Source organism: Gallus gallus, chromosome 4 (assembly GCF_016699485.2).
Source record: "Gallus gallus isolate bGalGal1 chromosome 4, bGalGal1.mat.broiler.GRCg7b, whole genome shotgun sequence".
Lineage (NCBI taxonomy): Eukaryota > Metazoa > Chordata > Aves > Galliformes > Phasianidae > Gallus > Gallus gallus.
This window is the reverse complement of record NC_052535.1, coordinates 30248596-30264315: the sequence shown is the minus strand read 5'-3', so window position 1 is coordinate 30264315 and position 15720 is coordinate 30248596. Positions and strand designations below refer to the sequence as shown.

Genomic DNA, 15720 nt, shown 5'->3' with positions numbered 1-15720 from the left:
CTTCTGCTGCAGGAGGCAAACTTTCATCTGGTTTAGGTTCTCCAGACCTGTGAAAGATTCTTCTTAAGAAAAATGGGATCATTTTGTGGAATAACTTTGGGGGAATTAATTCAATATACATTCCAATATTCTGTGTTTATGTTGGTGTTATGGGGCATCTGTAGTTTTGGCAGGCAGGAGAAACAGCACAGATCTAAATAAAACTGAAAATGCTTTGAGATAGAAATCTTGCATTACACCCATCTGCAGTTTCTAGTATAAAGAGGACCATTTCTTTAAATTAAACAGCATTTAATGTCCTTAATATAGACATCTAGGACAATGAGTTAATGTAAAAGGCCAACATGTTATTTCCGATTCAAAAAACAAAGATAATAAAACAAAATATGAGTAGAAGACAGCCATGATTTCTATTTGCTGTCCACAACACTCAAACTTATGTGGTGTCAGTAGTTATGCCAAGGAAAGCAGGAAGAGGAATGAACTACTCCTCTCCACTTAAGACAGTGTGCTTCCCGCTCCGCTCCTGCCCTTCTTTCTCCCATTGTCCTCCTTTGGTCTGGCACAGGAAGACAATCAGCGATAGTAGTGATAACACTCTTAACACTCTTGCCAAAACAGATTGAGGACCAGAATCTGCCTCAAATTGGGGGTCTTAAAGAACTGATAGCAGACGTTTGGTTTGACAGCTGAAGGTCAATTAGAATATGGACCTAAAAACAAAGTATGACTATGAGTCAACTATCTTACCATATGAAAAACTCCTTGTGGCTCTACAGGAGGGCCTCTTCAACCTTTAGACAGAAACTGTTGATCAAGTGTGGGACTAGGACTCAATTAAGTTGCACCTAGGCTCCTTGCCTCTGTGATTCAAGTTGTTTAGAAAGTGGGGGATCCACCCTGAACCTTGTGAGTCCCTGCATCCAGTAGGCTCTGCATATTTTTTTGAGAGAGAACCTACCTATAAGTTACTGCAGATCAGATGAGGCAAAATTTCTTCCATATGTCAGCCATGTCATTTGTTAACCACCGAGATTCAAGAAGTCTGCTGTTAGCTCAGTAGTGGATGGTGGCACTGTACAATGTTTCTACTGTACAGAGTGGTTTACAGGTCAACAACAAATGGTAACTAGCTCTGTGAAAACATGGCAGCTTGTTCTCTATGGGGATAGGCTATACTTCTTCAAAGGAATAATTTGGAGCAAAAATTCACTGGGGGTGTCTATAGACTTCTTACTTGGTCTTGCTTGAGAAAAACAAATATAACTGTGAATGTACGTGCACATGTATGTGTAACAGAAAAAGACACCAGTGAACTACAGTGTCTATGGCTTAATCTGCAGCTTGTTAGTTTGGGAAATATCTCACTTATTTTATATCTAAATAGAAGCTGCCTTGCCAATAGATCATTAAATGTGAAACAGTTTCTAATTTAATTGTTGTTATTCTTCCCAGTCATAATTGTCTGCTACAATCTGCTACTTTGCATCATTCCACATCTCCAAGCTACGTACAATAGTGTAGACATGAAAATCAATGTGTGTGACACATGATGCAAGAACTGTTATTTGCAATCATGTCATACTTGAGAAGTTTCTAAATATTTGGAAGGTTCCACACTATTGAAAACAGTAGCAATTCTGTAAGTAGAACCTAATCTGCTATGTAAGGTGCAATCAGTGCTGCTAGCACTGACTCACATGACTGCTTCCTAGCATAATCATTTTCAAATTGATTTTAAGATGTTTGTTTAGAGGATGAAAAGTATAATGTATTTATTTGACTTGACATAACATAGCGTTACTGTGAGGTACTGGACAAATAAAAGGATTTTTCAACTTACTTCTTAAACTTTTCTGTTGGTAATACTAGTCTACAAAAATGCAAAAGAATAGAACTTCAGGTTGTAAGTTTCTTAAATGCTATCATGAGCCACTGACAGATCACCTGACACTGAAGTCACTGGAAATACATTTAACTCTGTGGACATTTTGCGAGTTACTCTCTAAGGATAATTTCATGCTATTCTGCAGTATTTGTTCACAGGAACAATTATTATCAAAGACAGTTAATATTTTACAGCATATACAAGCCAGCTTCTTTATGCATAAATGTTGAGACAAGCTTTCTGCCCCATTCAGCTAATGTTAAATGAATAAGATAGGGTAATAGGCTATAAAAAGACAAAGGGCAACTTTTATGGTAATAAAATGCTGTGCTTCTTTGCTTTTTATTCCACTTACTTGAGGGTACTGTTTCCTTTCAGGTGCTGGGCAGTCACTAATACAACTGCACTAATGTTAATGACTGATAGTTTACTCCACAGCAGGGTCAGTACATGCTAGTATTAAGTCAACCACTGCAGATAACAATTTATTATTGGTGTTTAATGTATTTATGGGAAGTGTTTTAAGTGCACTGATTTCAGTTCTCCTTTACATTACTTTAACTCAATTATACATTTGCTTAGCAGCGTGCATTCACCTGAACCTTATGGTATTCAGACTTGGTCGTCTGTGGCTCTTTAAAATTAGAAGGCCAGATTCACCTTTTGGCATCTGTTCTTCAGCAGTCAATAACCAGTCAATGACAATTTCCCTGACATTCTGGTATGGATTTGCTGTGGGGAAATAATACAAATAATCTAAATAAAACATCCTGAGAACTCTAAAAACACTACCTGTGGGGCTACCTAGCATCAGACTGACTTCTTGTATTCCCACGTCCACAACAACCCATGCGTACATCTGTAATGAAATGGTATGCTCTGGGAGCGCAGCTTTGTAGGTGGACAGAAACATAATGGTTTTTTTTCTCTCTGAAATTTATCAGAACTAAACTGTTTTCAAAATTACTTACGAATCAGAACATTCTAACAAAAACTTACTGTGGGATTTTCTTTTTTCCCAATGAATTCTAATTGGAAGCGAAGAAAGCAAATGTGAAAAGTTAGAAGAGCTGACACTGAAGGGACGTGCATCTGTTGCATTAAATCTAATTGGTTGCTGTAAATTAAAAGGGGAAGCAAAATAGCCTCCAGCTATACAATTAGCTGGCCATCTAGCTGGCACTGTTAGTTAGCAACTGAACTTTTCAAAGCCACTGTGTAAGAGAAAGCAGTTAGAAAAAAAATACATATATTATGTATTATATTATGTATATATTCCTTTTTCACTCTTTTGAAACACAGTGTTTAATATAGTTACCTTTTTAAACTCTTCATCTCTGTAAAGAGATCACACCGGTTCCTGCATATACACTGCTTTGCCTTCAGTCCTTCCTTTTGAAAGTGTTCGTGTGACAGGCAGGAATTCAGGAAAGGTCATGAGATAATAGGAACCAGCACCCTCTGATAAGTCAGGTGGCTTAGATGAGGGATATGTACTAAGTAGATGTGGGGTTGCTATCATTTGGAAAGGGATATTGTCAGCACTGAGACAATTTTGTCAGGGAATAATGGATTCTAGAGTTTTACAATTTAAAACTGGGGGAAATGGAAGCACTGTTGATACAGTGCTGACCTTTATGGCTTCCAGAGCTCCTCTGTCATCAAAGGGAAGCTTTCTGTTATGTTTAGTTGCAAGCATGCATCCTGCACACTTTCTGTACCTTCATCCTCTCCTGTAGGTGTATTCAGTGAGTGTCTGAGGACAGGAGAAGCAGGCAAAATGTACAACTTCTAAACAAGTGAATGAGACAGTCAGACTTTGGGCAAAAGAGGCCTGTCTCCCTCAGGATTCCTCTGAACTGATGGACAGGCTTTGGCATTCCAGAAATTCACAACACCTTAATGGGGCTCCTCTAAATTGCCTCTTACCATTGGCTGCACAAGAAGCATTGGTTCTCCAGTTGTTAGAGAGTCTGTATGGAAGCTTTTTTTAGTGTACACAGGAAATGCATGGAGATATTTGTATCTTACTCCAGCCAAAATATGCAAAGGTATTACTAGAAGAGACAAAAAAACATAATTTAATTAGAGATACTCTTTGAAAAAAGTCTGAAAAAGTCTGTTACACAATATTTTGGGAGTCTTTGAAACAAAAAGGACGCATAATAAAAGTGGTTCTTGTAATTAGCAACAGACTTGGAAGGCAGAAAACTCTGTCCCAGCATTTCTTAATGCAAAGGTCTGCTATGACCTGATAAAGAAATGTTCATAAGAAAAGATAAGGCTGTGTGGGCTGAAAAAATAACGTTGTTAATGTAACATCATGTTGTCTTGAGGAAGGAAAGTGTTTACCCAAATGCACGCTACCCTTGTTAATTTGCTTGGATTCAGTGCTACTCAAGGCAATCTTACAGAAAGACTGTAAAAGTTGTGGGGTCATATTTGTGGTTACATTTGTGGAATAAAAGGTAAACCAAGCACAATTATGAAAATGGATTTCTTGTTTGCACCCGTGCTCTCAGAGCTAACCCAGCTAAGAAGGCTACTCTAGAATCAGATCGCAATTGGGTTACAGACCTTAATATGGCAGTTGACTGAATGAAGGTATTTTTAAGCATTGGACAGCTAGTATGACAGTCTCCATGCAGAGACACTTTTAAATTGTGTACTTCAGTTCTGGTTTGTGATGCTGAACAAAGACCTTTCAGTATTTGTTATACATTTCAGTATTCAATATGCAATTCAAAATGTCTCAGAAGCATTTTGTTTGATAACTTTATATTGAATTATGTATAAGGACACTAACATCTTACACAACTCAGATGTGAGGCATGAGTGTTGAGGACTATTTAAGATGCTTGCAAGGGTTTAATGTTCAATTTCGGTTAAATTTGTGTTAAGCTTGTACATCAGGCTCCCAGATCTACTTCTGCTCTACTGCTTTTAGTGCTGTTGTATGGGGTTGTTTTATCCAAAGTGCAGGACTCTGGATGTGTGACATCTTATCAATGTCCCTTCAATCAATATTTAGCTCAGTGTAATCTGTGGCTTGCTATTGGATGGAGAACATACCTGTCATACTACTGACCATTGGTGTTGAGATGTACTTGAGAAGTAGTTATGGAAGGCATAGTACTGTTTCTTTTAAGCATCCCAAGTAATTGGGTATGTGAGGAATCATTTAAACTTTTACAAACTGGCAATGGTTTTCCTTTAAAAACTTTTTTTATTGTGCATTGAATATTTAGGAGTACAGTATGTACTGTGACTAGTGCAAAAGAATATAGTTGTCTTTTCTTTCCAATATGCATTTCATTTGTGTGAAAGGAATTTCACTTCCATCTGTGAAAAGATACCTTTTCCATGATTTTAAAGTGCTTTAAGGTCTTCACAAAGATGTGATGTGATGATTGCCTCACCACAACTAAAGCATTTTTTTAACCATGCAGTTAAAAACTTGTTTTTGTATATGAATAGAGGTTGTCATTTAGTTGTTGCCTTTGTGATTTTTATGCTCTCTGCATATTTCACTTTGTTGTAAGTAAATTCCTTTTAGTACATCCAGAGTTTCTGAAGTTACATAGCCAATGTGGCATCTAAGCCCTACTAATTACAGCTGTTTTTCAAAACTGTCCGATTCAGGAAATGATAAATGCAGCTGAGTTAGTCTTTTGAGATCTCTTGCCTTGGGGGTAACACCCAAAGTTTCTTTGCTGTGAGGACAGTGACGTGGGGCTTCTTCAAATTTGTCTTCTGTCTTTTTTGCACTGTTAACAGGTACAAAACAAAGAAATGAAGATGTGTAAGACAATACCTACATTCATCCTGTTGTTTACAGGTGAGTGAAAATTTCTTTTTTCTTTTTCTTTTCTCAGCTTTACTTTCTCTTCAATACTTTCAGTTTTTCTTTGAAGATATTCCTGTGTTTTTTCTATCTGGTAACTAATATGAGTCGATGTATAAATCATTATAGATTCATTTAAGGTGTTTCTCTGTGCATTATTACTCTTTCCCACATGGAAGATTACCTTAGCTACATCTCTGTTGATAAAATAAAGTTCACTTAAAAAGCATGAACGTACTTTGCCATATAAATTTCTGCAGCACCTCTAATAATCAACCTTGAAGAGTAAGTCAGTCTGCTGTATTTAAAGAAACCCCTTGCAGGTATAGAAAGAGACTCATGCCAGTAAAAGTTAAGACTTCTTGCAGCATTTTATTTTCATTAATGAATGCTAGAAATAAATGTTAACATCAGTAACGATCAATGTTCTATCAGCAGTAGAACTAGAGAAATGATAGCACATACAGATGACACCTGTTATTGTTATTGCTGGTACTTAACAGGAACAGTGGCAGTATCACGTTGATACTGCGAGGAAAGCAAAATATGGAATTATTTCATCTTTTTTTAACTGTAAATACCAGGTTTTGCTACAAAGATTCAGTAAATTTACCAAGGAAAACTGAGAAAGGGTGGTATCACACTCTGGATTTCATTAATTTCTTCCCAACTACACAATTTGTACTCTAACAACTGTCAGGACTGCAGCCCCTTACACTGTTTTTTGTGCAGTGAAAACATCAGTGTTTAATGCTCAGAATTTGTGACTGAATATATTACAGCAAAGTCCCTTTACAACAAAAGGGCTTTATATTTAGCCATTAGAATTTATGACAGATTGTACCAGCTTTAGAAATTTTCACTGTAATACCTTTTCATTGGCAAAAAAAAAAAAAAATAGGATTGAAGTTGTGCAAACAGACTTCTTTAAAACTTGGTCATGCTAAAGGCAGCAATAGACCAATGATTTAAGAAGGTGCTGGGAGGTGTTGAGGGGAAAGTGGTTAATGGACCTTCTTATCACGAGAGCACACACGCTCACCAGCTTGGCCAACAATTTATGCTATCTTTCTTCAAAGGAGTTAATGGAGATATGTGTATCTTTAAGCACATTCTGTGGAGCTGTGCTCTACTTGGCAGAGTCCTGTGAAAGCTTCAGTGACAAGGCAAACTTTTCTCCTAACTACTGAGCAACTTAAACTCATCGCTGGAGAGAGGCAGCCTCCTCCTCTGAGTACTGCTTGGTTTTTTTTTGTTTAATTGCAGTGTCATGGGCACCCGCTTACAGAGAAGCTCTGGAGGTTATGCTATAATGCTAGGAAGAACTTTTAAGTTAACAGGGGCTCACAGGAGATGAGAGTTATGTAAGATGTTTGAGGATGCACTTTTTGAACTTGCATATTCGTCTAAGAATATCACGTGCCACTGCTTTGTTGCTCTTTCATAGTCAATTATTTCCTCTGTGGAACCTCCTGAAACGCCACTGGTTAAACTTAACTTCCACAGAAGAGGTTTTCTTTTGTTTTTAGTGTCACAACTGTGACAGTGCAAGAAAGCATCTTCTTAATGCTCTAGTCACTTCAAAAGTGTATGCTTTTCCTCTCTTCTTATCATTCAGGTAAAGTTAAGGGAAAGTACCTTTCACCTCTCCTAAACTCTTCTTCTTCATTAATTTGCAATTGAAGTTGAACAGGAAATGTGTAAGGCAGGCGGTTTTCATGTCTAAACTAAAGAGGTGCAATGCATTTCATATCTATTAAAATGATCACTTGCCATTTAAGAAGCGTAAAAGACAAGAAGAAAAGTGAGAAAAAGGATGAATATCAATAAACATTCCAGACAAATTTAGCTGCCCTGTCCTTTCAAGCCCCATTAAAGCAAATGACAATGATTTTGCTAATTTTCAAAGTGCCCAGATATAGTAAAAGCTGCAGCTTTGCCTCTTTTTCTTTGTGGATTTCATGTTCTTCATGCAGACCATAGAAATACTGCAATATCTGAGGAAAAATGTTAAGAAGTCTTTGAATTTTTTTTTCTTAAGCAGAGAAAATGAGATATTATAATTTCAAACAAAATATTCATACAGAAAAGCTAGATGAAGGCAAATATTGCAAATGTGAAATAGAAGCCAACATTGTCCAAGTTATGGGTATTTGAATGCAATATTTTATAGCAGAAGTTGTGAGTGAACCTTAATAATAAATATTGTGACATACTCCAGCAATAATTTTGTTTAATTTTAGGATATTGTGTTAAAAATATGCGTGTTGCTGCAACGGAGCCAGAAGCCAAATCAAGAACATCAGTGTCACTTGTTTCTAATTCCACACAGAGCTTTTCAACAGACACACAAACTTTTCAACTAACGACAACAAGTTCTTACCTTCTAGATTCAGGTCTGTTTTTAATTTGTTGTTTCCTCCAAGTCCTGAGTCAGTCCTTCCCTCAATGCGCACACCTGAGCTTTGTGACTTCACTCTTTTCTTTTCCCTGTTTTTCCCCCTGGCTGATTCTTGTAGAGTTGTCCACTCTTTCTGTGCCTGTCCTGCTGTGTCTCTTCCTGTTTGAAGTTTGATTTTTGTGCTCCTTCATCTTGACACTGTCACTGTGATGTAAGTTGCTTTTCTCCGCTACCTATCACTAAGCCTGCTGCCTAAGCCCTGAGCTATCGAAGTTTAAAAGTTTGCTCTCTTCTCTTCTAGAGACAGGAATTGCCGATTCCTCCACAGGTAAGACTGACAGCACAATCAAAGTTGATTGCATCCCTGTGGGGCCAAGCAACCTTCCATCCTATAGGGACAGGTAATAGACAGCAGGGGCACTGATGTTCCAGGTGTAAAGTAAAACCCAGTAGTCAAAATAGCATGAGTTATTGCTGACTGCATTGAGCTCAGAATGCACTTACTGTGTCTCTGCTAACAGAAGGGAATTTGCTAATTTGCTTGAACGATTGTACCCAAATCTGATGTTTAAACTGATGTGCAGCATGGCATAGCTACAGAAGGACGGACTTGCAGGTGCCTTGATCTTGTTTTGTTCAGCATTATGTCATGGGCACAGGGCCAACTCTGTGGTCTACTCACAAGGGGAAACACTTAGAAATGAGTCACTTTGGTACTAAGATATTATGAGCAGAACTCATCAGTATTTGTCTGTACTTTAATCTGTACTAAATGCTGATCAGGCTGCTGAGAGTTCACTAGCTGTGTCTCTGCCAGTACTGCTGCACTGAAATAAAGGTGAATATGGGACTTCCATACTGATGTGCCTTTTGTCTGTGCTTTCTACTCAAATGTTGTGAACATGAACCAATTTAGCTGCAGTATAACCCTATGAATGATTTAAACAAGTTTCCTGATGTATTTACAGAAGTGAAAGATAAAAACAGAGAAAATATTTGAGGCATCTCAAATAACCCAGCCTAAATAACTGTCTATCAAGAAACAGAATATAAGTCATTCTGTTTAAAATGTCAGATGCTTTTCTTTTCATGGTCCGTGGATAACTTGGAATCCTATGCTAGAGGAAGAAAACCGAAGAAGGTCACAGCAGAAAAATTCCCTCCCACACTGCTTAAGTGTCATGTTTATTTCTCTGTGGGTGCAAATGACTGGCCTGCTTGTGGCAGGATCTGAAGAAAGCCAACTTTCTGACTTCGACTTGGTTATGCTAATTGAAAATACATGTAAATGTACAGCTGTGAATATATGAGAACATACAACTGTGAATATATAACCTGCCTAACAGATAAAACACACGTAAAGAAGGGTACATAGAAATTAACCTACAAGTATAGTGAATGTAGGTGAAAAGTAGTTAATAGCCATAACTGATTCTTTTGGAGGAAAATAATGAGCTAATTTGTTTCTACCATTTAAGTAAATTTGGTGCTTTGTGTCACCAAAAAAAAAAAAGGGGGGGAAACAGCTTTCAGCTTTATTATACGTAGTTGTATGGTTTACTTGTGTTTCTAATTTTCATTTTCTTTATTTTTTAACAGCAATAAGTAATGCATCTATATTAGGTAGGTTGGCAACTTCAATATGTATAATTCTGCTAAATATTCATATTTTTTTTAACCAAAGTTTTGAATTTCCAACTTCTCCTGCCATTGGGAACAAATACATGTATAGACTCACATACATTACGCAGGGAAAAAAAAAAAACTTTCTTTCTGTGAAAGAGTATTAAAGACACTCCTTTAATTGTAAATCATGATATTTCTCTGGGGATTTATTTGAATAATAAGCATATCCTTGTAGTAGACTAAGCCATGGTAATTAGCTTTCTTGATACAATAACTACTGTGTGGGACTTATTTTCTTTCAATAGAAGCTATAGCACCAGTGATATTGTGAGCAATGGTAGCTGTTGATATTCTAACACTGGAGATAAATATCACATTGTGATAGAAGAGGTTAAGTCAGTGAAATGTTATTATATTGCATTTACAAAGCTGTTTTGAGACTAGAAATAAATGTTATTTAACCTTACTTCATCACTTTACTGCAAATAATGCATGCTAATACTAATGTTAATTGAAAATAATATTAACATAATTATTAACATTTATTAAAATTTAACTCAGCTTTTTGTTTATATTAATAACTAGACATGATAACTTTCCTTTGTGTTATGTATTTAATTTGTTGTACTATTGAATCACAACTAAAGGAAGGGAACCTAAAAGGAAACGAGTAGTCAAAGGATAGTAGCGCATTACTTAAATTCCTGCAAAAGCAGAGCTGAGACTACCTTGGTCTTAAAGTGTTCCAATTATTTTCAAGGTGGAATCACAGAATTTCTTGAGAAAATTGTGAAATCCGCTTCATTTTTGAATTTTCTGAATAAAAATGAGAACTCTAAGGAGGGCCTTGCAAGCCCTCTCAAATTGAAAGCAGTTACCCCTTAGAAAGGTTCTGCATGCTAGTATAATTTCTTGTGACTGAACAGATGCTTTAGAATGTACTAGAGGTGAGTTCTGTGGAGCTCATTTATTACACTTTAATCTAGATGGAAATTTCTTTGCACTGGGGAAAAAACCACCAAATATAATGAGCCATAATATGCTTTGCTTAATTCTGTACTCAGTCAGACTTCAATGAGATTTGTGTTGGAAAAATAAAGCATTTATTGCAGCATTTAGTGTTGCATAATTACCCACTGCCAATGAAAGTATTTATGCTTTTCCTTTTCTTAATGATTTAGTCATATATAATTTCCTTTTTGTTCTTTAGTGGCAGGACTCAGCATTTTCTTTGTGCTGTTCTTTCTTTGTGCAAGTCTTGGTGTTTGGAGTGCACGGAAATTGTCGAAGGTAAGTTTCTCCTTCTGCAGATTTGTTTGTGTGCAATACACATTATAGAAAATGAAGTGTCAAATTTCCAGTTTTTCGACTTTTCACTTTGTTTTCTCGTGCTCATTTGCACTGTAGTTGCTTCTCTGCTGGGATTTCTATTTCTTATTTTTTTTGCCACTGAAGTGCATTCTTAAAACCAGTCATTTTGTAATCGAGGGTTTACTTTACCATAGGTGACCTCTCTTCCTGGTCAGTACCTGGTCAAATTTTATTAGGAATGGTTCCTGGTTTGCAAGTTTATTCTCCTGGTAATGAGTATTTTTGTCATTAAAAGTCCTACATCACATGTGACAGTTCAGCAGTTTGAGCGAGTTTCATCTGACTGAGCTACTTTGGATACTGTTGTAGCCGTAGTCTTATCTGTCATAAGCAAATAATTGCTAACAAAATATTACATAATTTATCTAATAAGAATAATAATACAGTAGCGCTTAAGGTGCAAACGTATGCTACTGCATTATTAAAACAAGTTAATATAAGGAAAGAATATAAGAACAACTATTGCTAACAATACATTGAAGTTACTGATCTTGTGTTTGTGGTGCTTAGATGCATGCTACTGTGATAATAACATAATTGTGTTTCTTGAACAGCGAGATTCATTTGACGTTACTCCTGCTGCCCCATCTGGTGAAGCTTAGGTGACCTTAAGAACATCAAGACATGAGAACCGATGTGAGTTGCCATTTAAAAGAGCATTGCAATGACAGTGGGAGAGCTGTTGTGGGATGAGTTGGTCTGTGTACCTGCGTGGGAGAAGTCCCATGCTATCTGACTCCAACCCAGCAGTTTTCCTTTTTCCAATGAGCATTTCAAAACACTCCAAAATAATATGGAATATCAGTTGACAAGAAAGCCCTGTCACCAAAAGAGTCTCGGTCAGTTCCTTTAGGTAAAGTATTAAAACTGGGGGAAGCATTAAAACCAGGGAGATTGTTGTACGCCATCTGAGCTGGTATGCATTCAACGTAGTGTAACAAGGGAAAGGTCAAACTGCTGCAGAGCCCCAAGCCTTATAAACTCTTTGCTCATCAATACCTATTTCAGACTATGGGAAACTTAATCACTGGTATTTTTGGCCTTTACTGAGTATTTGATGTGTTATGTATTAACTGGTGTATATTGAGCCTACTAATTTTCCAGTAATATTTTCCTGTTTCTCTTTTCTTATGTCTTTTTCAGGAGAAAAGAAGAAATGAAAGTCCCATTAGTTGGTAGCTATTTAGAGGGCTATTATTTCCACAAGAGCAGAATATTAAAAAAAAAAATAAATTATTGAAACTAAAGAAATCTTACTTTCCAAAGTTGGCACACTTAAGTTATGTCTATACTAATGAATTAAACTTAGCACAGGAATATTGCAACTTCTGAGACTTAGCTGGAATAATCCTTGTTTATGCTTATGTTGTGTTCTACCTATTGGGAACAGCTCCTAGAAGGCTCTAACTTCTAAGTAACAGTCAAGTTACATGAATAAACAGTATTCCAGTAGATGGGAGTTTCCTAGACATTGTTTAATTTATTAGTCTAGATGCATAGCCTTATTGTTTAATGCTATTTCTAAATGATATGTTTGATGTATTACTCATTTAGGGACTGGTATTTTCAGTGATTAATCAAACCTCGCCACTGCAAACTTTAATTTACTCACAGCACTGTGTTTGGCTGCTGCATTGTAACTGTAAAAAGCTAGTCATTTAAATGTAAGTCTTGTTGTCATAAGCTTATTACAGTGCCTTAGGCTGGAGTGTAAATCTACAGTTGAACTGTGTTACATTTTCTCAGTTTGCAGATGCTCCCATGGGAAAGAATATTCTCTTGCCTTGACCTTGGGCAAAAGATGAGCATTCACACTGAGTGATAGTGCAGCGTAAAATCATTCTGGCATGTACTTCTGAGAAACTACATAAGTTTAAGTGTGTGAAACCCATGTTGTGACAAAACTACTACCCAAATTCTGTAGCCCGAACAAAGGCATGCTGTTGTTTTCAGCACATCATCTGTTTTATAAGAGGCGGAGTAAGGAAATTTCAGGAAAAACTATTTTTATAGAATGTGAAAAATATGTTAAGACTTTGATAACATTTATCCATTAAAGTCAGCAACTCTCTCTCTGCGGTATTCACTCCTCTATATAACTGATGAACCTTTCTTATACAAGTTCTAATCCTTAATAATAATAATAATCATCTAGACTCAAAGCTGAAACCTAAATTTTATTGGAAGGATACCATCATTATTTTCCTAACTGAGTAGCACGTACTGTGTCAGAGACACACAGTGGCCGGTGACTGTGGTGGGGCTCTGCCTGAGCAATGTGGGCAGTGTGGGGAAGAAGGGGCCAGCAGACGTTTGCCCAAAGAGCTGCGTTGCTATAGCACGTCAGGAGAAAGAGATCTGAAGAGGTAAGTCTGAGGCAGTCTGAGGTTGCTTTATGAGAACATTCCTGTGTGAGCTTTAGCAAAGGAACTTCATTTCTGAATTTGGGAGCCTGTAGTTCAAGACAAAATTGTTAGCGTGTTTGTACCTCATATTTTTCTGTGAAGATGAATACTTCTGAGAGCATGCAATGTGTAGGTTCCACAGTAATGAAGCTATACTGAGAAGTGTACGTATGAAGGAAATCACAGATTATGTCTGCAAATCATACCAAGCCAGTTATTTTTCTAGTAACAGTAGAGAAGAATACTGTGCCAGCTTTCAGCTTGAATTATCAATTGATGTTCTATGCAAATAAAAACATGCAAGTATTTTTTTTGACAGTCTGCGTTTACTTCATGAGTAAATGCTTTACTTCAATACGTTACTTTATTTCAGAGAAGTAAAATGTCTCTGTACAAAGTAATGGTTGAAAATTAGCCACTTTTTCTATTTTCCCAATACAGAAAGCTGTTTGTTGTGTCCAGTTATCAGTTTAAGAATGAGATAATTATATGAACTGTATCTGCAGCAGTACTATTTAGGATGGGAGAGTTGTGCCATAGCTGCCTTGTATATTATTTTTTTAAATGCACATTGTATGTGGTTGTGTTTTTTTTCCATTAAATAGGAGTTTATTATATGCTTAAATGCCTTCCTAGATACTAGATCAGGGTGCACTAGGCAACAAACTGAATGTGGAAGAAATAAGAATAAACATTTTTCTATTTTCCAGGAATAATTAATATAAACCATGTTTATATTGCTTTTTATTAGATATCTGCAAACTTAAAGGTGAATGACTCCACTTTTGGGAATGTTTTTGTAGTGGCTGTATTTTATCTGATCTTTTACAGAACTTCTTACTAGAAGTTTAATACACTAGCTGTTATTTTGTGTTCACTTTTTTGTTATTGCATTGTTTAATGTTTGTGTAAAATTCCCTCTAGCTTGGGTGACCAGTCCCATGAGAGTGGATGCTGAATACTTAGCCAATAAACTACCTGTGAACTTGAAATTATTTGGGTAAATGAAGCCGGTGCAACATTTGACCTGACACATGCACTCACAAAGCTGTTTGCTTGGCTCATTGTGCTGCAATTTCATTGTGTGCTGATCAGCAGAGTCTGTCGTTACATACGGATGGAGTGGATGACTGTAGCTGCTTGCTGCAAAACACTGGGGAGGTGGTATGAAAAAGCAAGTTTAAGCAATACAACAGCAGAAAAGCCTGTGGAGAAGGACCTGGGGGTCCTGGTGGACGAGAAGCTGGATGTGAGCCAGCAGCATGTGCTTGCAGCCTGGAAAGCCAACTATGTTCTGGGCTGCATTAAAGAAGGGCTGGCCAGCAGGGAGAAGGAGATGATTGTCCCACTCTACTCAGGTCTTGTGAGGCCCCATCTGGAATAGTGCATCCAGGCCTGAGGCCCCCAGCACAAGGACATGAAGATCTTGGAGTGGGTCCAGAGGTGGACCACTAAGATGATCAGACGGCTGGAGCACCTCTCCTATGAGGAATGGTTGAGGGAACTGGGCTTGTTTAGCTTGGAAAAGAGAAGATTTCGGGGAGACCTCATTGTGGCCTTCCAATACTCTCCAATACAAGGGAGTGTATAAACACGAGGGGGAACGGCTGTTTACTAGGGTGGATAGTGATAGGACAAGGGGGAATGGTTTTAAACTGAGACAGGGGAGGTTTAGGATATTAGGAGGAAGTTTTTCACACAGAGAGTGGTGATGCACTGGAACAGGTTGCCCAAGGAGGTTGTGGATGCCCCATCCCTGGAGGCATTTAAGGCCAGGTTGGATGTGGCTCTGGGCAGTCTAGTCTAGTGGTTGCATGTAGCTTTAATAAGTGAAATGCCAAGGCTAATTTTAGTGAACTACTTTGAATGTATCAGGTATATCTAGCAGCAGGTTTTTTTTACCTCCATTTTAAACTAAAAGAAAAAATATTCTGGAGGGCCCTTCAGTTTATAATAGTCAGCTTGCTTTAAATTTTATTTTGTAGCTCCCTCCAGCAGAAATGCTGAAAATTGAACAGTATAAATTAGGTAGGTAAGTGCAGAGATGTGTAAGTCATTTTGAAAATTTTCTGCATTTCACATACTCTGATTAACATAGTCGTGTGGTATATATAGACTGTCATGAGCTTACTGAGGAGATTGCTTTCTGTCCATTTGTTAAAGTTGTTTTGAAGTTGACTGTAGG

At 37.2% G+C, this 15720-nt stretch overlaps 1 protein-coding gene across 3 annotated transcripts in view; it reads left to right on the top strand.

Annotated features, from left to right (window-relative positions):
* Positions 1-11770, top strand: part of ANAPC10 (anaphase promoting complex subunit 10) — a 331896-nt gene extending 320126 nt beyond the window's left edge. For all 3 annotated transcript variants that reach the window (XM_046940063.1, XM_040698887.2, XM_040698884.2), the window contains 6 exons: positions 5666-5726; positions 7976-8128; positions 8435-8534; positions 9733-9756; positions 10970-11049; positions 11685-11770. The gene's annotated coding sequence lies outside the window, so the exon portion shown is untranslated. The remainder of the gene's footprint in view (positions 1-5665; positions 5727-7975; positions 8129-8434; positions 8535-9732; positions 9757-10969; positions 11050-11684) is intronic.
* Positions 11771-15720: the final 3950 nt, after the last annotated feature.